This window comes from Lissotriton helveticus, chromosome 2_1, assembly GCF_964261635.1.
Source record: "Lissotriton helveticus chromosome 2_1, aLisHel1.1, whole genome shotgun sequence".
In the NCBI taxonomy this organism is placed as follows: Eukaryota; Metazoa; Chordata; class Amphibia; order Caudata; family Salamandridae; genus Lissotriton; species Lissotriton helveticus.
In genome coordinates, this window is record NC_136059.1 from 643,925,277 (window position 1) to 643,947,889 (window position 22,613).

The window sequence follows — 22,613 nt, forward strand, 5'->3', positions numbered from 1 at the left end:
AGAGCGAAAGGGTGTGTCTTGCTATCACGATTCCTGAGAGATCTGGGAGTGTTGTGTTCTGGGGTACCTAATCATTTGCATCTCTGTGAGTGAGTTAGAGAGCAAGTGAGCCGCAATAGCGAGTCAGTCCTGGGCTTTTGGGTACTAAGGTGGTCGGATGACTCAGTTCCTAATTACCAAGGGCTAGATGTTTGCCCTTTTTTGCATGCGCAAACGGGTTTACGAACCAGTTTACGCATGCAAAAACAGCATGGGGAATGTTCAAACCCTATTTTGCGAGTGACTCGCAAAATAGGGTATTGCGAGTCGCTATTAGGAAGGGGCATTCCCTTAATAATAGCAAGCACAACCCTATGTAAGAATGTTTTGTGTCCGCAATTGCGGGCGCTAAACACTCGCCAATTACCGCCCTCTTCAAGAGTGTGGTAATGGGGTTGCAAAAGGGAAGGGGTCCCCAGGGGACCCCTTGCCCTTTGCAGACGGAGGGGAAAATATTTGTTACGGGCAGGCAGTGGTCCCAGGGACCACTGCCTTCCCTTAAAAAATGAAACAAAAACGTTTCTTTTTTTTTTTTTAAATGCATTGCATTTTCCTTTAAGGAAAACGGGCTGCATTTTCTTTTAAACTGCTTTATTTAAAAGCAGTCCCAGACATGGTGGTCTGCTGAGCCCAGCAGGCCACCATACCTGGGAGGCCTGCCATTCCCAATGGTGTGGCAAATTGCGAGCGGGTCATTAATATTCATGAGCCTCTCTATTTCGAACCCCATTGGGAATCGCTAACAGTGTGTTACCCACTGTTGTACATCAAAAATAGCTCCTCGAAATTTTCGAGACGCTATTTTGGCCATCGTACATCTGGCTCCAAGGTCCTATAACCCTGCCCATAGTTTTATGTGTGTGTAGAATCCCTGCAACACTGGCAGTGACAAACAGCCTATTTCGTTTTTTACTACTGTAAGGCCTTCGCCTCCCATAGATTAGCATTGAGAATTCCTTAAAACACTTTTAACTTGAAATTCATGATCATAGAAGAGTAGCTTTTTCATGCTTCATATGTTTGGAATGGTAATGCCAAATTCTCCTTACTGCTAACGTTGGATTTAGCATTTCTTGGTGTGCTTTGCAGTCTGTCTCCAATACACATCTGGGTTGGCTGACAGTTGAGGTGCATCTGCATTCTGAGCACTCATCTGAAGTCATTTACTTTCTGGGAAGGGAGGAATGGGAGGGGCTGACACTTCAATGGGAAGTGTCCTGTCCAAACACAAAACACCGAGTTACCCCTCTTATATAGTCGGGCAGACAGGACTGCATTGAAATGGATCCTGTGCACTTCCGAGAGCTACTTTGAAGTCACCCCCTATATCAAAGGCACTTTTGGGTATAAGTACTGGGTCTCTAACCCCCTAAAATGAGACACTTCTAAATCTTAAACTGAACCTCTGCCAGATGGACTGTTGTGCTGCTTACAGGACTCAACTGGACTGTTTTTCTGAACGGGCTACCTTTCTGCTTGCTGCCCTGCTGCCTGCTGCTCCAAGACTCTGTTGAAGGACAGATGGGCTCTGCCTTCCCTCCAAATGATCTGCAAGGGCTTGCTGGCTTGCCCCCTGTTGCTAGAGACTCTGGAATATCAAAGCCTCTACCACTGTTTCTGCCTGGCTTACTGAAAGTGGGTCAGATATTTGCAACACAGATTTTGATGTATCTCTTGTCTCTGTGTAACAGAACCGGTGCATTGACCTGGTTGCAGGAGTAAAATTGGTGCATGGCCTCTGAATAGGCGATTTGCCTCCAGAGATTGACACATCAGACAGTGTATCGCCGCCGCTGCAGCTTGGTGAGATCAACGCATCCTCTTGACTGCATGGCAGAATGTGGTGCATTGCTCAACACCACTCGACTACAGCAACCAGTTTCGGAACTGATGCATCACCTTCACTGTGTGGAGAAGTTTGATGCATCCTGAGCCATTCAGGACTTGACATTGATGCATTTTGTCGCTTGCAACCAGGGAAAGTACTTTGGTCACTGGGACCTGCGAGGGTCCTGTAGTCGGCCTGCGCTTCCATGAGGTTGGCCCAAATTTTCACTTTGTCCTGGTCCAACGCGACTTAAAATAACCTGTTAGCGCTACTTTCTTCTAAGTGCTTTACTACATTTATTCCTTTAAAATTCAATATCTCAACTTTTAAAGATTGGATTTTTTTTTTGTTTTGGTCTTATTTCGTTTATAATATAATAATCTATTTTTATAAACCTGTGTGGAGTCTTTTTGAGATGTATGCATTGTGTTACTGTGTGTGTGTGTGAATACTCAACACATTGCCTCTTTAGATAATACTGACTGTTCTGTGCCAAGCTACATGAGGGTTAGCAGTTTATCTATTAGTGTGTACCTAGCTTACCCTGTCTAAAGTGATAGATCCTGCCTGGACTGGGAACATACCTCATCAAAAACACAAATCCCATTTTTGACAGGTTCAGAGTGTAAATGGAAAGTCTGTAGGATGTCATTATTTGTAACACATAACCAACTGTCAATAACTATAAATAAACTTTATACGTTTATCAGTTAGGAAAGTAAAAATGAAACACCTTTTTATAATTATGAATTTCGATGAAAACAAAGATGTTAATAGGATCAGAACAAATCAAGACACTTTACTTGGTGATGCACAAATGATACATATTCACTGAAACACGATTTTCACACATTATCATTTGTGTGCAATATGTTTTACCAGTAACATTGTATGTCTGTGGGATATTAGTGGCCATTTCAATGGAAAATGTGTTGTGTGCAAATGATAGTGTCCTACCACACAATGCTCAAGTTATATAAAAAAAAGTCACCTGCCCTATCCCCATTAAAGCTAGGTTGGTTTGCAATGTTTTGTGGTTCAAAAAATTGAATCATGTTTGGGACGCACATGTTTAACACTTTGGGGCTCATTAGGATGGCGGTTTTCCCGCATCCTCCGGGCCGGCAGAAGCCACCGCCGGGCCGGAGGATATGGGAAAACCGCCGGGGAGGGACAAAAGACCCACCGGCAAAATAGGATGGCGGTGGGTCTCAAAATCGGTCCGCAGCTTTTCCGCCGCGGTCGGAAAGCTCTAACATGGCTGGCGGTGTCTATCAGACACCGCCAGCCATATTAGGATGGCGGAAAATAGATGCCTTTCCACGGCGGATTCTCCGCCGTGGAAAGTCATACGGTGATTTCTTTGCCCCCAGGGTGATTGTGTGGGTGGGGGGTGCAAATGGGGGGTACCTCTGGTACCCCCCTGCATTTGCGTGCATGAAGCGGCAAGCACCGCGCGGTGCCTGCCGCTTTGTGCATGCAAATGCTAAGCATGCATATTTAACCTTGCGGCGGGTGCTGCTTCAAGCAGCACCCGCCGCAATGTTAAATATTGAGGATGTGACCGTCAGGCTGGCGGTCACATCCTAATTGCACTGGAGGGACCGCCGCGGCCCCTGCGGACGGTCCTTCCTCCTCTAGGGTGGCGGACGAACGCAAGTCCGTCCGCCATCCTAATGAGCCCCCTAATGAGGGATACTTGAAAATCAGTTGCATACACTTTCAGTGGGTCACTGCAACACTGGAGGTGGTGCACAGCACCCAAGGGTAAATACTTGAACGTCTTGCTGTGCATGGGGTTACTGTGATTTCAAAAGATAGTATCCCTGTACTGACTGTCACTGGCCTTTGAATGAAGAGTGAAAGAGGACTACTATGGGCCAGATGTACGACCCTTGTAAATTGCGCCTCGCAATTTGCGCTTGATTGCAAGGCGCAATTTGCAATGTACTACAGTGATTGTGATTCCACTGGGGTCACAAAATGCGGGGCTCATGAATATTAATGAGCCACTCGCAATTTGCGACCCCATTGGGAATGGCTGGCCCTCCCAGGGATGGTGGCCTGCTGGAATCAGCAGATCTCCATGTCTGGGACTGCTTGTCAGTAAAGCAGTTTTTTTTTTTAATGCAGCCCGTTTTCCTTAAAGGAAAACAGGATGCATTAAAAAACAAAAATGAAACTTTTTTTTCATGTTGTAAGGGCAGATAGTGGCCCCTTGGACCACTGTCTCCTCTTAAAAAATATTTTAGAGCCAGTCACAAAGGGGAAGGGGTCACCTGGGGACCCCTTCCCATTGCGACTGCATTACCACCCTCTTGTGAGTGTTTTGCAACCACAATCTGTTGCAAAACATTGGTACATGACTTGTGACTCGCTATTAGGAAGGGAATGCCCCTATTGAGAGCTCACCAAAATGTGTCGAAAAAGGTAAGTGGCACATGGTAGAGATATTTAAATAATAACAGGGATGACTGCCAGTATATAGAAGAATGAACAGTGGAGAAATATTCCATAGAAATTAGAGCTAAGAGGATACCCAATCTAACACCGAATCGATAATGGAGTGAGTATTGCAAGCAGGACTAACCTGAATGTCTTAAAAGTACGTATCCACTTCCTAATGTCCGCGGCCCATTGTGAAGGATACAAATAACACCCGAGATTGAAAGTTTCACCAGCAACAATGGCTCCGCTGGACTCGTGCAGATCAAGTTAAGTAGATTCTGATAGCGGGTGTATGTCCGCCCAGTCACGTGATTGGACATGGCTTATGAGATTTTAAACAACTAGAGATTATCAAAAAAGTAAAATGAGTCAGACATCGTTAGCCATGATAGAAGGACAACACAGAAGGGTGAAAGTACGTCCAGTGACAGAATCATATGCTGGGAGGATGTGAGGAACAACTACAGCTACAGCTGATAATAAATATGTAGAAAAATGGAGACCCTAACTATAAGAGATATGAAGATAAATATAGGTAGGCAAAAGGTCTCGTTGTTGCCTTAAGTTATCAGAAAAAGTAACATAAATATCTTGCATACAGAAAGGATAAAAGTGGCTATTAGGATAGAAAACACAGGCAGACACCAATAACCCGATACAGCTGTACATCTATAGGGCATTTTTCCATGGAGTCATTTAATTGAGTCCCTGTTGTTGCAAATCCAAAAGCCAGATCCAAAAAACGTCACTCTTCTTATGTTACTTGGTGTTGTCTCTCCCGCTCAGGGGTGTTATTTTTTTCCAATACGGTTCATCTGAGTTCCTTCCCAGTGCTGGACTATGGGGGCAGCAGCTTTACAATTGCGAATATTTGATTTGTGTTCATCAATCCGGAATATAATTTCTCTCCCCATTTCCCCTACATAGGGGTGTCCACAGGGACATAAGATACAATGCACTGAATTGGCAGTCCTACAGCTTGTCATAGTTCTTGGGTCAATATTCTTGTTGGGCAGTTTATTTTGCTAGACACTATGGCATTATCACACGCCTGACACGAGCCACATCTATGAATAATCTGCAGTGCTCAGGGCTACCTGTCAGTCGTGCCGTCAGCTCATCCTCTTCTCCCTCATTACGGGGGAGAAGTGTTGGCAAGAGTCCCACTCTCTGCACCCCCCTTAATGACAAGATGGGAAAAGTGAAAGGAAAGGGCAAGGAACCACCGCATCACTATTCAGACTACAGCTTTCTACTTCAGTTCTCGAGGCTGAAAGAAGCTGTGTACCAGCCCTGATAAAGCTTGACATCTCGGATAGTGGAAGGTATGCAACTACAATAAAACCTTGTAAAATGATGTGGGCATGTGTGTGTGTGCGTGTGTATGAGTGATAGTATAACTAAGTGAGAATGAGTGATTCAGAGCTAGTGAGAATAAGTGAGTCTAAGTTAGAAGTAGATAGCGAGTAAAACTGAGTGCAAGTGAGAGTGAGCTACTGGTTATAATTCTTGGTGTAAGGGGAACCTATGGCAAAATGCTGGCACTGGCATACTGAACTGTTACAAATGGGGTTCTCTGGCAGAGTAAGTACCTTTGTCCAAGTATGAACCGTTCTTCCTAGTCAGGGTAAGGGAGTTACACTCCTAAAATAACCCCTGCTCTCCCCCTTGGTAGCTTGGCATAAGAAGTCAGACTTATCTCAGAAGCAGTGTGTAAACCATTTGCACATAACCAACAGTAATACAGTGAAAACACTACAAAAGGATACCACACCAGTTTAGAAAAGTGTCCAATATTTTTCTATATTCAAAGACCACAACCAAAATAATCCAACATGCAGTACTTTTAAAATATATACTTTGCAAGATATCAATAAAATTGCAGAAATACCTAACAAAAACACAGTTCGTAGGAGTAGGTAGCTCCGTTTGGGTCTACCACAATGCTGAAAACAACAGTCTATCAGTTTCATCCGACTGTGTCGCTACCGGCCAGTGAAAGCGTGAACAGACTCGGTAACAGTACCTTGCTCGATGCGGTGCAGGCAGCGGCTTGGTGATGATCGTCCAGATGGCATTGGTGAGACCAAGGCTTATGTGCAGAGACATGTGGTGCTCAATGCGGTGCTGGCAGGTTGCAGTGCAAGCGACAGAGCCTGTTAGCAAGAGCTGGCGTTGGTCGGCCCAGCCTGCTGTGTGGGACGAGAAGGTGCATCATGAAACTTACGAGTGGTGCCCCCAGCCATGATTCGGTCACAGGTGTCAAAGTCAGCAGCAGCGACAGTGTCGGTGAGACCAGGATGTTGAAGTGAAGCGAGGCAGTGGGGAGTGCGGTGCAGAGAGGTCACGGTGGAAGCAGCGGCTTGGTGGAGGCGGCAGTGGTCGTCTGTGAGACCAGGGTTGCTGTGCAAGATGTGGACTGTGCTCTCTGCTGTGCCATCAGGACACAGAGCCAGCAACTGAGACGGTGACGGAAAAAAGTTGTGTTTACCTTCTCTGTGGCAACTGAAACAGTAGTTCTAGAAGCAGTACCCAGAGCTTGGTGAAGTCTTTTCAGTCCCTGAGACTTCAGAACAGGAAGCAAACTCTATTTCAAGCCCTTGGAGATACTCCGCACAAGTAAAGAAAGATCAGTCCAGTCCTTTCACTGCCCAAGGCAGAAGCAGCAACTGCAGGCCTACCCAACAAAGCAACAATGCAGCGAAGGGGCAGTACTCCTCCTGGCAGCTCCTCCAGGTCTTCTTCTTGGCAGGTTCCTTGATTACAGCAAGATCTGCAATGTTGGGGTGTGGGCCCCAATATTTATACTCACTATCCCTTTGTTCTCTCAAGCAGAGAGTGTCTGTGCTTAGTCCAAACCAGTGCTATCCTCTCCGACACAGCTTCCTGGCAGGAGGTGGAGACAGCATTGGGGAAGGCATACCAGGCCCATTCAGGTGAAAGGAATTCTCATCACCTACTCTAAATGCATCCCAGGCCTATTCAGCCCAGCCCTGACTCATCCGTACTCTCTGGAGGCACTGCAAATCCCCAGCCCGTGTCAAGCCAGACAGTCAATCCACATCCTAGCAGAGGTACACTGGATGTCTAAGTAAGAAGATACCTACTTTCTAAAAGTGGTATTGCCAAACACAGAATATAAAAAGCAACTTGAGTAAAATATGCTTTTTACCATTCTGAGTTCAGGCATACTAAACTTTTCTTTCTACCATGTTCCCAGGGGTAGTTATGCTTATACGATGTTATAAGCAAACTCTCCATTCTATCCTATGGGAACAGGTAGCCTTGTAATAGTGAAAAACGAAGTCAGCAGTATTTCACTATCAGGACATTCCACACACACCAGGGCAAGTCCCACCTTTCGCATACACTGCACCCTGCCCACAGAGGTATCTTGGGCCTAGCTTAGGGGTAACATGTAATAAAAGGGAAGGTTAGGGCCTGGCAAGTGGGTGCACTTGCCAAGTCGACATTGCAGTACCAGACTGCACACAGGCTCTGCAATGGCAGGCTTGAGTTACCTTTTCAGGGCTACTCATGTGGGTGGCACAAGCAGTATTGCCAGCCCACTAGTTTTATTTGATTTACAGGACCTGGCACACTCAGTGCACTTTACTAAAGGGCTGACCAGTAAATCAGATATGCCAATCATGGTAACACCAATCCATAATAAACAATTTTGAACAGGAGCACTTGCACTTTTACCCTGAACAGCAGTTAAAAAGTGTACAGAGACACTAAACCAGCAAAAAACAGCAAAAAACAGTCACAACTGGGAGGTCAGAAAGCAAAAACACAGGGTAAACACACCAAAAGATGCAAACCCACAGCAAAATGCTGGTGCTGACACAATAGAGGTAATAGAGGTACTTTGTGGCATATGGGACACCAGTAGGAAAATGCTGGTGCTGCTATGCATTGGGGAAGACAACCATGGCATACTAGGCAGGGGGACGCAGACAACCATGACAAAATTCTGGATTACACATACTTGTGGTAATGTTGACATATAGGTCACCTGTTGTATACATATGGATGCAGCCAACTGCAGACTTCCGGCACTTGCATACTGTATGTAATTATTGGCATTTACAGTGTGCCCAACGCATATGAGACACAGCCACACCAAACTTCTGGTCCTGGGACGTGGAAGTAATTATTGACATACAGGGGCACCCATTGCCGATTTTATATTTAATGGAGTCAACCTCTTTGAAATGTCTGTCTTCAGTGATTTGGCACACCTTTAAAGTACTTCAGTATTTTAATAAACTGTCATTTTAGAGCCAGTGGTTTTGAGCAAGTTTGTGTGAAAATTGTGCTTCAAAAGACACGATTTAACCTGTTTTAAAAAAAAATCTTTATGGGGTGAAACCCTGCGGGACTTTCCTAGAAATTAGAATTCAGATGAATGATTATGCTACTTCACTTTCAAAAACCACTAGCTGCTACAATATGTTTTACAAATCCTACTGTTTCCAAAAGGTGAGTTAAATTTGGGAATATGGGAGATTATTTGGCCGTCTTTCCATATACATGTTCAATGTCTGTAAGTAAGAGTTTATTAATCAGCCATTAAAATATATAAATTCTAAACTCTTGGTTGTGGCCATGCATTTCTAAATATGGCAATAAACATTATTTCCCCCAGAAACTGAGCGTGTGGATTACAAAGAAAACACTTTTTACGGTAAAGGAACAGCTGGTTCACTTCCCAAATAAATAAACATCAGCACATAATCTCTGTAACGAAAAGGGGCCGATCTAATTCTACTACTACTCCTATGCGAGTTGTCTCCATCACCACCAGAAACCACATTATCACTTCACATTTAAAGATACAATGCCCAATAAAGATCCTTAACCCCATATTACATCCACATAAAACAATATTATTGACCATTTACGTTGTGCGCACTTTCAAGCCGTCTCAATGTAAAATAATATTTACAGGCACAAGTCAGACGAGTCCAGTCTCGCAAATAGCATTAGCGTTTTTCAAGTCCTCTGGAACAGGAAGAGGAGACTTTCCTAGTGGACATGGTCATGTTACCATCCAGGGAAAACAACAACAGAAGAAGCTGTTGTGGGCTGGCTTAGAGACAAATGCAACTGGCAGACAGTACATGGTGCGACAGACAGGGACAGGCCTTCATAAGAAAGAATACCTGTAGTGCCTACTGCAGGTCTCAGGGCATTTCAGTCTACTTTCCACATATAGCAAAATGAGGATGAATTGCACACTGATATACTGCAGTTGAGAACTTGCCATAATTGAGAAAAGGGTGACACCTGTTTTCCAATTCTCCCTCCCTTCCTGGCTGGTGAAGATGGTAACTTAGGGAGCTGGACAGGTCAGGTAGTGCTGGGTATTGGTTTCAAGGATGAAAGGCTTGAGCTGGTGCTAGCACAGAAAGTATTAGATGGCAGTGTGTGAAAGGCAGAATGCAGGTGAGGTTTTAAGACACTGGGTAGTAAGCAGGCATGGGCACTAACCTCCAGCAGGTCAGTCAGGCAAAGAGTGTTAAGGTAAGTTCACCTCGAGGCGACAGGCTGCGAGTGATAGCGAGTCCTATGCTCTCTCCTTGTTTGACATGCGCTTGCTACCAATCACACTTTAAAGCACTGAGAAGCCTCCCCTTTAGTAACATCATCACAACATGAGCAGATTCTCATGATGAGAAGCAGGGATTGGTGGTGCAGTGGGGTAATGCAACCACTCCACGAATTTCTGTTTGACTTTATGGTCAAATATTCAAATCCCGACCTTTGCAATCGGCGTTTCATAGTACAGAGGTTGATAAAAAGAGGACCATTGAGTTGGATACATCAAGTGCAGAAAAGTGGGGTTGAATGGATCCACCTGGATCCCGAATCCGGCACCTGTTATTAAGCTGGATCTAGACTGGTCCCACTGAAATATCCTGAATTTGTTCTGGTGTGATTTGAGGACGTCAGGACACATTTAGCAATGCTTCTACGTTGTCTGTCTTCCGTTTGTAGCAGCAGCCTTCAAGGGATGAGGGAGGTTTCTTATGTTCATGTCCAGCCAGGCTCATCACATAGGCTTCACTTAAAAGTCCGTTAGCTCTCATTTTATTGAATTCTTGTCCTGACTGGTAGCTATCTGGAACCTAACACCTAGATGCTAGTGCAATGGAGGGAAATAAGGCACTCAGCTTGTTATCAACTTCACAAATGTTTATTAGAGACTATGACTTGGACGCAACTTTTTGACTTTGTTCAACCCCTGCATGTAAGGGACAGGCATAATTATATTTTGTATTTAATTTCTTTTATTGTGCTTTATTTTCCTGTGTAGGGTGTCACAGAAATTTACATCACATTTACATATTTTACACAGACAATTAATCATACAAGTCTGTAAATTACTATATAGGAAATGTTACATAATACAAGAAAGGTTACAAGCTGTGCGAGTCGCTTATCTTCTGTATTGGTTGCCATCATATGGTAAAAGTGTTTGGGCTCGAGAAACACATCCAAGTATTAAAACATAACACAGTGGTTGGAGTTGTCTGCACTAATAAGACTTTATTACTACCCAAAGAACCCTCATAGGAAACCACCTCTATGTACAGTGTACTAAAATGGAGTACACTATGTAGAGATTGCGAGAAATCCCAAAAAAGGCAGGTAGAGGTAAAAGTAGATAGTACTAACTCTCTTTTTATGGTAGTCTGGACGAGCAGTTAGGCTTATCAGAGGGTTGTGTTAAGCATTTGTTGTACTCACAGAGGCAATGAATGAGACACACACTCAAGAATAAATCTGAGACCAATCTGTAGAACTAGGGTCAATGTTCATATAATTTTTAAGACCATAAACACAGTTCTAAGGTAAGTACTTTCGGAGGTATGATTCGACTAAGTTCAATAAATATATCACTTCTATGCTCAATTACGCACAATAGTAAACAATGGGGAAACAACAGAAAAATGCATAGAAATTCAGGCAATGCTTTCACGAAGTTCACCTTCTTGTTTTAGGTCAATGTCTGGACCAGGTCCAAAGATCCAGCAGGAGAAGTTTGGGAGTATCTCAAATCGGTCAGGAACAGAGGTGCTGAGGTCTTGGATGCTGCTGCTCAAAGTCAAATGGGGCCACTTGAAAAAGCAGTGTACAGAGGGACTTACAGGTAAGCCCAGTGGGTCCCCTAGAGGGAGGATGATGCAAGGGCCTTGGAACCACAGGAGTAGGGCTGGTTGGACGGTCCTGGGGGCCTGTGGAGCTGGGTGCAGAGCTAACAGGCCAGCCAGGGGTTGTGCATTTTAAGGTACTCACTGTCAGGAGGAGTAAACTTGGAGACCTGATCTCGGGACAGCTGGGTTACTCAGAAAGTGGGTCTCAGGTGACTCGATGTCCCTTGAAGGGTGCTTGCTTCGGTGCTTTGGAGTCCGGAGTGGACTCTTCTTCTCAGTGTTTGCTGTTGGGGATTCCAGTACCACAAGTTAAAGTTAAGTTAAGTTAAAATGGGACTTTTATAGCGCAACGGCTACTCCAAAGGAGTGTCCCGGCGCTTTGAGCTCCAGACCATGGAAAAGAGCAAGAAACATAACAGTAACAGAACAGGGCCCAAAGAGGGGGAAGAATTATCCAGCAAACAACCAGGTTTTCAAGTCTTTCCTGAAGACAAGCAGATTTGAGGTGTTTCGCAGGGACAACGGTAACGAGTTCCATAGCTGAGGAGCAAGGAAGCTAAAAGACCGTCCGCCTAGCTGAGCCTTTTTAATGCGTGGTACCCGAGCCAAAGCCAAGGCTTCTGACCTGAGGGAACGTGCAGGTCGATAGAAGTCCAGCCTCCTCTGGAGATACTTGGCGCCATTGCCATGCAAGGCCTTATGGGCAAGAGTCATGGCCTTAAACAGTATCCTCTTCCGCACCGGCAGCCAGTGGAGGGATACAAGGAGATTAGAGGCGCTAGTGCGGCGATGAAGGCCAAAAATGGCACGCGCAGCAGCGTTCTGGGTGACCTGCAGACGTTGGAGGAGATATTCAGGCAAGTATTGGTACGCTCCAGCTCCAGTAGGACTTGCTGTGGAGATAGATCTGACCCTCTAGAGCTGTTGTACCTTTTCTTGCATTGTTGCTACTTCGAGGTCGTCGGGGGTCAGCAGATCAACAAACCAGACTTCGCGGGATCGGTGCCTGTGGTGTGCAGAGGAGTGATGCCTTCACTCAAAGGGTGCTTCAAGGCAATTTCATAAAGGCTGGAGGTTCCCTGGGTTCTTGGAGTCCTTTCAGGTTTCAGGATGACACAGCAGCAGTGGGAACAGTAGGCAACGTTTGTTGGCTTTTTTCTTCTGTAGGAGAGCTTCAGCTCTGGAGCAGCAGGTCTTCTTTGTCCTGGTCTTCTCTTGTCATCAAATCTTATGTTCAGGACAGATCTCAGGGTGCCATGTAAATACTAAATTTAGGGGCATTACAAAGGGAGATAGGTAGTAGCCAATGAGCTCCTTATCTTTAGGGTGTCCACACCCTCTTGTGACCACTTCCTGTGAGAAAAAGCTCTACCCTAGCCCTAATGGGACATTTTCTCACCTTCCCAAGACGGTGTAATTTCAGGAGACAGGTTCACCTTGTCTGCCCCACCCTAGGGTTGCTGTAGGCTTAGTGGGGACCCTCCTACTAATCTAAATACATTTCCCGCCTTTCCTCCTACCAAAAGTGGATCAGGTTAGGGGGCCTGGCCTCCACCACTATTTTGAGGTTCCTGGGGTGGATTTCAAAGGTAGCACTTCCTTTGAAGTTTCTTTCGAAGGAAGGGCACCCTGTCCTGGAGGAAGTGTGAAGCACCTCTGCCCTGAGCAGGCTTTGTCTCTGTCCTCTGAGAGCACTGGCTCTCACCCCATGAGATCAGAAACATGTGTGGTAGTAGCAGGAAGGCAAAAATAAGTCAGGAACCACATCAGTACTTGGTAGGTTTTCAGGGAACCCCCTAAAAGGGACTCCTGTGTGAATTTATTATTGAATTAAACACTAGCATTAGTGAGGATTATAACAACAAGATGTTTGGTATCAAACACCTTAGAAATCAGTGGAGCCATCATAAAGCTAGCAAACTCATGTTGATGAGTATCCAGCCCATTTACTCTTCATGGCTTCTCTGTTCCCTTCAACATCCCAGAATAGGCTGGACATTGTAGGGGCCTATCTGCTCATGCAGCAGGAGGCCCTCTGGTGTCACACGAGCTATGTCAGTGATCACAGGGATTCTCAATGGCCCACAGGGTCAGGATGTGAGGCACAGCTGTTGCGATTAGACCCAGATTCAATGCAGGGCCACCATTTTGGAAGTGTGGCAGAGGCAAGCTGAGGTGTCCCTGTGAGGCAAAATGACAAGGTGCTCAGCAAGCTGTTGCTCCCAGAGAGTTCCAATTGCTCCAGAGTATCTGGGCTACAGTTAGAGGCAACTGCAAAAAGTCTGGTAGAGTTTGGGCGGGCTCAGAAGCTTTCTAGGTCGTGTTTGCCATGATCCATGATCCATGCCCAAGCCATACCCTCACTCCAGAAACTGTGACGATGGCTGTGAATCAATTGGAGCATAGGCTGAGATATTTCATCACAAGAGCTGCTGGAGACTAATCATTGACAAAACTAGCGAGGCAGGAAATATAGATGGTTACTGCACAACAAGTTTAAAACAGAGTAAAACATGCACTGTTGTATGTTAATGTATTTCATAGGAGAGTTGGGGAAACCCTTTGTATCAATGATAGGAGCTTGTTTTTAATAAATCATACAGAGGAGTCGCAACCTGGACAAACTGATACAACTGCTGTACTCAGCCTAAAAGTGGAACAGGAAGACTAGTAGCTCTGAGACGGGTAAAACTACAAAGGACATGGGAAAAACATCTGATGTATTATCTCTATCAGATCTAAATGGGGACCAATCAAAAGGTATCACTGTATGGATCCTGAAACACAACTAAATCAGTACTATTTTGGAACTAGGACAGAAAACCAGAGAGAAACTGTAACCGGGAGAAGGGATAGGCAATAATTCAGAGAATAATTATAAAATCATATATCAAGATTAAGCTATACACAACAGGGACTCAGAAAACTAAGGCACTGTTGAACAGGGAAACTGGTACAGGAAAATATACAGAAGGAAACCTGCTCAAAGAACTCTGACGCAAGAAGAAAGAAAGTTACATCGAACTCACCAAATATTTGGAAAGATGAGGAAACATAAAGGTGCAAGGGTATAAATACGACAGGGAATGAAAGTTGAAACCATCACAAGAAATATTTAAAACTGAAGGAAGAGCATAGGAACAGAGGATGCAGTGAAACACACAAAACAAGTAGACAAATACGGTAAAGAAGCTAACCCATAAAGCAAGCAGCAGCAAGAGAACAACAGGAATGTGGCTTTAGATTTTTTTCGGACTATCAGGAAGCTGTTCACACCTCTGGCTACTGTATCACAATTCGAGAGCTGCCAGAGTAAGTAGGAGGAGTGTAGTGTCCTGCAGGACACGTTCTAGTGCTTAGCAGAAAGTTGTATCCCCAGCCACTCCCTCGAGAGCTGGACACACTCCACCCCCACACCCATCCATCACGGGTGTCATGAGTGACGTTGCCCCGCCAATAAAAGGGCCCGGGTGCACGTGCTCGTGGCAAGTTATCACACCACGCTACCGGCTGTCTGTGTCCATCCTTTCTCACCATGTGGGCCTGAGGTCAAACCTACATTGGCGATAAGGCAGGTAGCTAACCCCGCATGCCTGCTGCTTTGCTTCATTGTTCCTCGTGGGGGAGGAAATGAACCCGGCAAGCGGTACCCCCTGCGAGACGTCTACAACCACCTGTGTCTGCAGAGGGGACTGAGCCCCTCATGTGACCCGGTCGCCACCTCCTAGACTCGAGAGGATTAGCGGTGCCTGCACGGGCTGCTCACACACACCCATTGCCAGCACAAGAGCCATGGCCGTCCTGATGGGGAGGAACAGCCACCCAGAGCCTGAATCGCTGCCCAGTGCCTGAATCGGTGTTACGGGGGAGGTCTCGGCAGACACCCGTAGGCACCCACTCACAACGCCGCTGCAGCCTGGATGCTGGCCGGCCAGAGTAAGGTCAGTGACCAAGAAAGCGGACAGACTCAAAGAGACTTGCCGCTGCCAGCACTGGGCGAGAGGCACTCGGGCTCAGACCCGCTGAGTACTCATGCCCCGAGGCCTCCACAGGCTCTTGCTGCGCCGACAACAGAGGGAGAAGTGACACGACCAACCCCAGCCCCGACAGCAGCAGCTTGCAGCCAGGGCCGTTTACGTCGTCGGTGGACGGGGAGAAGCTGCACAGCATAAACGTCCCACTACCCCGTTCTCACACCCCTGCATCTCAGCCGCCGGGATCAAGTGAACAATGGCGCACCAACTAGCACGATGCAGAGCGATCCCAGTCCTGGCATCCCATATGAGGTTTGCAATCATACACAACCACCCCATGTGAGCGAGCTACCCCGCCCGCCAGTTGGTCCGGCTCCCAGCCTCCCGTAAAGCCACAGTGCTCCCTAGGACACACCCGGACAGTAGCACCAAGGAAAATAAAGAGAGTGACACTTACTGCCACCGCCATGCCCCACCTCGCACCAGCATCTGTCTCTACAGTGCCCATGGGACAGCAAGGCCTACAGCAGGAGAGAGGCTGCCACAGCCGAGTGGGACACGTCTGAGCCACCTGGTGGTCAGCGTGAACGCTGCACTTCACGCTGCCAGGGAAAGTGGGCAGCGAATGCGACCCCACGCCAACATTCCCTGGACCCGCAGCACACAAGGCAAACTCATGAGGGACACCAGCAGCACTACCTCAGTGTTCCCCGCAAAAGCTACAAAGTCCTGGTGAAAGAGAAAGGGCCCATGGAGAGGAGCCTGCAGCGCCGCCCAGTTTGCCACTTTGCACCCTGGCCAGCAACCCCTGCCTCTCCCTGTGGCAAATGGTTCCACCTACCTCCACAGATGACTTACAGCCCACAGGGTGGCCTCGCCACATTGCAGGCAGGTAGGAGCAGCATGGGTCGCAGTTTAACGAACAGACGTCAGGACCGGCACAAACGGAGTGCTACACTGAAACCCGGTGGCCACCTGCGGTACTGCAGCCACTGTAACCGAAAACACAAGGGAGAAACAGACTACAGTGCAAATGCCTCAGACCCCCACATGAGTAGCAGGGCAGCTCACTTCACCCTGGCACCAAGTGCACCACACGGTTTTCCCAGCTCCCATACTGTGGCCACCGACAGCTATGCACTGAGGGATGGACCACTACCAGAGTACCGATGGAAGGGGTTCCTACTCTGTTGCCACACCAGCCAACTAAAGAAATCAGAAGCTACCTGTTAACAAGGCCTACACCGGAACCGCAGCAGCGAGAGCATGTCTTAGCCGAGACTCATCCACCCGTGAGAGTTGTGCATGCGACTGAGTAACAGCTCCTCAGCGGTCCTGCAGCTGCCCACTGTCCGCACAGAAGCGGCCCCAGTGCAGCCCTCCTGCAGTCCTGCAGCAACCCCAACAACGGGCCTTCCCAGGCGAGGAGAGGGAGAAGAGATATAGCCCCACCGACAGGTTATCGGTTACAGCCAAGCGTGTCAACAGAGGCATCTGATCAGGCAACAATTCTGTGAACTCTCACCTGGGACTCCATCCATGTCCATGACGCAACTCACTATAAGGAACTGTCAGAACCCACCACAGACCATCACCGAAGTCAGCAAGGTGGGAGCTAGGCAAGACCGCAAGACATGTCATCAACAGTGAACTGACGGTATGCAGCGGACGTCCCCAAGCCAGCGGTCATAGTTTAACCCTCAGGTTAAACTACAGGTGCCCGCTGGGAAGGTCCTGCTGCAAGCAAAGTCACCAGCTCATGTCTGACGTCGTCCTGCCACCTGACTCAGAAGACTGATAGATCCTATGGTATTTAGTTAACTGTTTGTTTTGTCCCCACAGGTTGGACTAACGTTTTGTTTGTTCTTCAATAAAGTTGGGGAAGAATGTAGTGACCTGCAGGACACGTTGTAGTGCTCAGTATCTCCAGCCCCTCCCTCGAGGGCTGGACACACTGCACCCCTCGCCCATCCATCACGGGAGTCAAGAGTGACGTGGCCCCGCCAATAAAAGGACCCGGCTGCACGTGCTCGTGGCCAGCTATCACACCATGCTACCGGCTGTCTGTGTCCATCCTTTCTCACCACATGGGCCTGAGGCCCAACACCACAAGGAGGAAGACTGATGTAGGTTGAAAGCATTCCTATACCATCCTTTCCAGCTCACACCTACTCAAATAAGCTGCGAGTAGTTAACATCTATTGCCCAGCCTAAATCGCACTTAACGTTTACAAATACCAGACTCTAACACCCCAAAAGAGGAAAAAACTGAAGCAAAAAAGGAATGTACCTGGTCTGAATCACTGATAGAAAAGCATGCGAATGAACACAGTAGAATAACATAGGTAACAAGCTGGATTTTGCATTGCATGGAGGGTCACAGATGTTCCCCAGGCACTGCCAACTGCTAACCAGATGGCAGAATCCTGGCAGGACGTGTCAACTATAGATATGTATTGTGCAATATACTACTAAGTGCTAAATATTGTGTTACAAAAATATTGAAGCAAGAATATCAACAACAAAAATATTAAGCAGATCAGCAAATATACTGCCACATGCATCAAGCTAAGCAACTGTGATTCCTTAATAGCGGTTATTAAGGAATCGCAATTAAGGAATCGCAATTGCTATGCATGTAGGTTTTGCTAAAAAAAAATAGTGATTCCTACACTTTCCTACACATTTCCCAGTCATTCCTATGGGCCTAGAGGCTCATAGGAATGTATGGTAAACAATGTGCAATTTGCGATTACCAAAGGGGTTTTCGCAAATTGCGAATGCAGTTTCAAGGGTGCCAGGGGGCCAAAAGGACACCCTGATGCACCCCCAAAATTGGCAAGTGTGCACATGTGACGCACACACATGCCCTAAGGGCATGTATGTGCACCACATGGCACTTATAAAAAGTAAATTACCATCAACTTGTAGCTGATGGTAATTTGAGATTCCTTAATGCAAAGTCGCATTCTGAGAATGCTTCTTGCATTGCATTTAGGGAATCGCAAATTGTGATTCCCTAACTGCATTCGCAAAATAGGTAATCACAAACTTTGCGATTAACTATTTTGCAAGTGGCGTTGTGCTTGAGGCATCCCAAAAGGCTAATTACAGGTCGCAAAGGGGCTGATTCTGCAAATCTGCCCTTTTGCGACCCGTAATTAGCTTGATGCATTTGCCCCATAGTTATGTACTGATTACTGAACTTCATACATAAGTACCATGACAATATGTATATCTTAGTGGTAAATACATGACGAGCAAAGAATAGTAATTCTCTACTTATCTTTATATACTTCCTTATATTTGTAGTCTCATTATTTTTGCTGCAATATTTTGGTGGTTGCTATTCTGACATACAATCTTACCATTGGCAATTCTATTTAGCGCCCTTTACCTTAACTCTTTACCTAGCTGTAACATCACATTTCATGTAAGCAGCAGTAACAAAACGCCTCAGTGTTGTCCTATTATTAAGGAGACTCAGATGGTTGCAGTCATCAGCAGTCTCATGGTGCAATAAGCAAACATCCTTCGCTGCCCCTTAAACCTACGAATAAATAGATGGATCCCCAGGCGATTGTCTTCTGCAAATTAAATATTGATTTGCTAAGCAACCAATCATACACAGCATGTAGTGCTCCCAATTAATGCAAGCCTGGAAAACTAATACTAGTAGTGAATTTAAGGACACAAGCCAAGTATGCTACTTTATCAAGCTTGGTCATGTGGAATTCCAGCTGCATGGCCCAAGGCTCAGTATAACGATGTGCAAGAGGCCGCTGTGCCCAAATATATATATATATTTTATTTCGGTAAACAGACTCTCCAGTTTTACATTTTCTTAACAAATCATATGTCTGCATCTCTGTAATGTTGATTTCAGTAGAATAACACATTCAAAATTATAATTAATCATACCTTAAGTATCTTACAGGAACATTAGCAGGCTCTATGTTATAAAGGGCATTCCTAGGACAGGCGTGGGAGAGGAGACATAAAAGGACATCAGTAGAGGCAAATACGAACCTGGGAGTGACTGGAAGACAAAGACGCTGCTGATTGCATGTGGAAGAAGACGGAGGACCCATATGAGACTGAAAATTTAGCACCATCACTATCACTGCTTCTTAAGTCTAAATTTCTATTACCTCTTCTGAAAGACCCCTAGGTTCATATTTCCAACAAATCAAAATGTAGTCCTTTCTCTAATCAGCTCGACCTCTTCGGAATTTAGAAGTGGGTGAGAGGTCAGGAACGACAAACAAAACCTGCGCAACATCTAAGCAGCCTCGTGCCCAGTCCAATAGCCTCGACCCTGGATGTATCAGGACTGGAGGGAAGTAGTTATCAATACTGACTATAAACTTAGTTTAAATTATGTAACGCTACAGTGCTATTGTAAAGCGCTCTGAAACTTTGGGTAATGGCTTAACTATATATAACTGCATAAAATAAAATAAAAATCATTGCCAGTAGTAGTGATTTGGGGAAATGTTTCTCACACAAAAGAAGGGGAAGAGGCAATACACAACCACTCCTCCAGCCTTCCCAATCACAACTGTAACACACACCGAAAGGAGTAGTGTGTAGGGTTCTCTTAGAAAGAGGTGGCACGTGCTCAGTGATAAACTACTGCCCTCACTCATGTTTCATCATCAGGCTTGCTTCAATACACCCCTGTGCAGACCAATGCCTGGGGTGGAGAAAAAGGGAGGGGAAGACAATACAAACATGTAAACTAATATAGGTAATAGATCCTGGGATCACCAAAAGAAAAAGTGCAGTGAAGGATAAAACTATTTCAGTGGTATCTTTATTAACCATTTATTCCTGGACCCACTGACTAGGATTAAAAATGTGAAGGATGGTGGTGACAGGAAAGTATTAGGAGTTCATTCACCCCTCCTTCTGCCAGATTGTCAACATTTTTCTGTTGCTTGACACGTGCCCACAATTTCAGGTCACAACAGCCTTATTCAGATCCAAGTGTCTTCATATTCCTCAATACCCCGAGTTCGGAGTCCCCGGAACCAATTGTTTGCAGAGAGAGGGACCCACTCAGTAACACACTTCAGTTAATCTGCGGGTAAAGAAATGGAAAAAGAGTGGAGTCAGTCATTCCTGTAGTGGGTACCGGTCATGGAAAACAACCTGCTTCACTCCATGTAACCAACTAGCACTCTTTTTGTGAATGTACATTGTTAGTACATCCACTTATGCATGCACCATCTCTATACGCAGACCGGGCATAAAAGTACTATGCCCTATTTTATGGTGTCCCTAGTAGGACATATAACACATGCTTATCCATTCAATATGGTCAAAGAAACCGTACTTGGTTGGGTGATTGTCCCTCAAGCTCTCGTATCGCTCCTCCATCCAAGGTGGTGAAAGGCCCAACTCACTGAGTTTACATTTGTGCAAGCTTAAACTGGTGAGTAAGAGGAGGCGACCCCCTATAGTAATACTATGGGGGAAAATGAAAACATGAAATAGACAAAGTTAAACATTTTAGCAGTGAGCTCTAAACTATGTTTAAACTATCGACACACCCATACAGGTTTTATTCCTTGTCCACCCTGGTTCCAGGTTTGGTGCACTCTGCTAATCAGGTATCTAGTGGGAGTCAAATATTATATGTTTGACCATCAGCTTATGAAGGTTATAAAGGATAGGTTAGGATCGAGATTTATTTTTGATCCCGGTAGTCTTTATGTGCCAAAAAACAGGAGCATGGCTCCTCTACTTTGCAACTGTTCCCTCGCAAAATGTGGTGTGCTGATCCTTCTAAAATCAGGCAGTACATGCCACAGTTCTATGACCGTGAAGTTATTCACAACTGATAGTCGCCTTTTATCGGTATCGGTCTGAAAAAAACATCTGTCATGTATTCCGGTACGACCGCGCCTCACCCGTTTTTGTTTGCCATGGTGCTCTATGTCAGTGAAAATGTAATAAGCTTTTACCCGGATAACAATCTTAAAAACATACCACCCTTATGCTCTCCGCCTGGTAATAACCGGCATACGGAGTGGTTGCCTGCAAGAGTAATGCCCCTTGTTACATACGACCCCCCTCGCAAAATGTGAACAAGGGGCCCCCTCGGAAAATGTGTCATCTGCCTTTGGTACTGTCAGTCATGTACTACGAATTTCCCTTCTTTGGAAATTCAGAGTCTGTGGCAAATTCTGAGCTTCACTGAATCTGTGTCTTCAGTCAACTGCATTGTATCACATTAAATCTCAATTATTCCAATGGCACTGCCAATGACAGTAACAGAATATCTGCTCCAGTTCAGTTTAAATTGCTGACTATCACAAATAAATGTCCACCAAGAGCATAAAAAAATATTCTTGCAAAAATCCAAATGTTGCCTTTTGGTGGCCCAACTGAGATAGAGGACATCAAATGTATCGTCTTAAGCAATAGGCTATTGTTTGTAACTAGTGGACAAGGATTTGGATTTGAAATGCTGTTTTATGTGATCAATATAACATCTAATATGTTCAGAATCTACATATAGCCCAATGCTAAGATAATCATGTCCTGCGGCTTGCCGTTCTGCTGTTGATGCACCTTAAGGGAAGAACGTTACACAGAAATAGTGGAACATCTCAAACCAAGAGGCATAGTTTAAAGATTAAATTTCATACAGTAAAATCCCTCTGCCCCTTAATCTCTTTCTTCCGTTGATGCTCTATTACTTACCGGTAATCTTCATTACCCCAGGTCCTGTTGTCCTCGTCCCATTCATTAACTAATTGGAGATAACCATCTCCCGACAGAATAAAATAGCAGAGGCATGCTGGGACCCTAATACTGCCCCTCCCACCGGGAGTACCTAAGCAGTACTTACCCAGCATCCCGTCTGTACAACCAAGCCCAGACAGGAAGGCCGGCCACCCGGGAGGGAGGGAGGGGCGCATGAATGGGACGAGGACAACGGGACCTGGGGTAATGAAGATTACCGGTAAGTAATAGAGCATTACCCCCAGGTCCCTTATGTCCTCGTCCCATTCATTAACTAATTGGAGAATACCAAAGCAGAAAACCGACCTTCCGCATCCATAAGCACACCCAGCAAACCACAACAAAAGCAGCAACCCAAGGGAGCACCGAGAAGAAGGAAAGGAAACCACAGGGAACAACCGAGCCGCA